This window comes from Myotis lucifugus, unplaced genomic scaffold, assembly GCF_000147115.1.
Source record: "Myotis lucifugus unplaced genomic scaffold, Myoluc2.0 scaffold_65, whole genome shotgun sequence".
NCBI classification, from domain to species: Eukaryota; Metazoa; Chordata; class Mammalia; order Chiroptera; family Vespertilionidae; genus Myotis; species Myotis lucifugus.
In genome coordinates this window covers 5,993,723-5,995,347 of record NW_005871113.1, presented here as the reverse complement: position 1 = coordinate 5,995,347, position 1,625 = coordinate 5,993,723, and the positions used below count along the sequence as shown (strand labels likewise).

At 46.6% G+C, this 1,625-nt stretch overlaps 1 protein-coding gene across 1 annotated transcript in view; it reads right to left on the bottom strand.

Moving 5' to 3' along the window:
• The window catches only part of LAMB3 (laminin subunit beta 3), a 35,590-nt gene that overhangs the window by 1,448 nt on the left and 32,517 nt on the right, over window positions 1-1,625 (bottom strand). The window lies entirely within an intron of this gene.

Here is a 1,625-nt window from a genome sequence, read left to right as displayed (position 1 = left end):
GCAGGCTCGATCCCCTATAGAGGGCGTGCAGGAGGCAGCCGATCAATGATTCTCTCTCATCATTGATGTTTCTGTCTCTCTCTCCCTCTCCCTCCTCTCTGAAGTCAATAAAAATATATTTTTAAATATTAAAAAAGACTAGTCATTAAGCCAGAATCTGACCACTTCTTGCTTATACCCATCATCCCAGGTCTATCTCCTGGGGGGTATAGGAATATATTTGCTCTGCCTCCTACAGTGCAGTCCTTCAAATGTCTGAGGCTCCTCTTCTCTAGATTAAACCTCCTTAATTCCTTCATCCATTCCTCATTTGATGTAATCATAGAGCCCTTCCCTACCTTTCAACCCTGGCCACTCTCCCCCTGATGTTTGGTTTGTCACTATCCTTTCTGAAGGTGTAGCAGCCACCACTGCACAGCACCCCCAGGTGAGATCCTATCAGCAGAGTGTGACAAGGCTGTTCCTTGGCCAATATTCAGCTAGGGAGCACTCATGTGGGTCTATGGGCTGATAAAATATTGAAATTTTAACAGCTGCTGTCCTATTCCCAGTACCCATCCTTAGGGCCCTTATGCATGATCATCCTATGATCTTGTAATTAAAGGTAAATGGCTGTCCCAAGGCTACAACTTGAGCTTTTTCTGATTGGTAAGTGCATGACACACTTACATAGTTTCTAAATATTTTTAATATCATCCCTGAGCCAGTATTTATTTTGGCTGTTTTATATGTATTCGCTCTTTGCCAGTAACAATGCATGGCTGACTTATATCAAGGTTACAGCTACTCAACACTCAAGTCATTTTCAGCTGAGTAACAACTCACACTTGCTTGTCACTTACTGATTAATAGAGTGTTTTCACTACATTAGCCACTGAGAAGCCAGGCCTCACCTGCGCTGTACTTGTGGGTTTAGGCCCAAATGAGGCCAGAGGGGAAGATAACTTTTCTCCTTATTTAATTTCATAGTGTTTCAGCCCATCCTTTTAGACGTCTGAGATTTCCTAAGATACTGGTTCTCTTATCCAGTGTATTAACTACCTGTTGTACACAGATTTGATTAGCATATTCTTTATCTTCCTATGAAACATCAATGGGCAAGACCAGGCACCCACTGACCCAGCCCCTGGCTCCTCCATCAAGGTCAATTCCTCTCACCTCAGCCTAAGATCTGGCTGATCACATTGACCCAACAGCCCAACCTTCTCCATACAATCCACCTGGTTAGCCAGACAGATTTTTGCCTGTTTCTCTGAAATTCAGAGAAACTGTTTGAGGCGTGCGCTGGCACACCAGTGCAGCGACCCCATCACCATCACATCTTACGGACAGAGCCTGGTCCCTGGAAATCCCAGTCCTCCTTTCTGAGACACTCAGAACCCTTTCGGAAGCCCCTTTCATTACACCTCTGCCGTATTTGAAACCCTTGAAAGGTCCCCTGCAGCCTCCAGGGCTGAGTCTGCCTCCATCCTGGCATGGAGGCCAGGCGCACAGACCCTGCTACTTCTCTCCATCCCACCCTGAGCCTCATCGGCCCTCCTCTCCTGCTGGGTGATCCTGCCCCATCTTCAGAACATGACACTCGATCCTTCCCGCCCACCCTGTCTTGAGATCCCTCCCTTCCT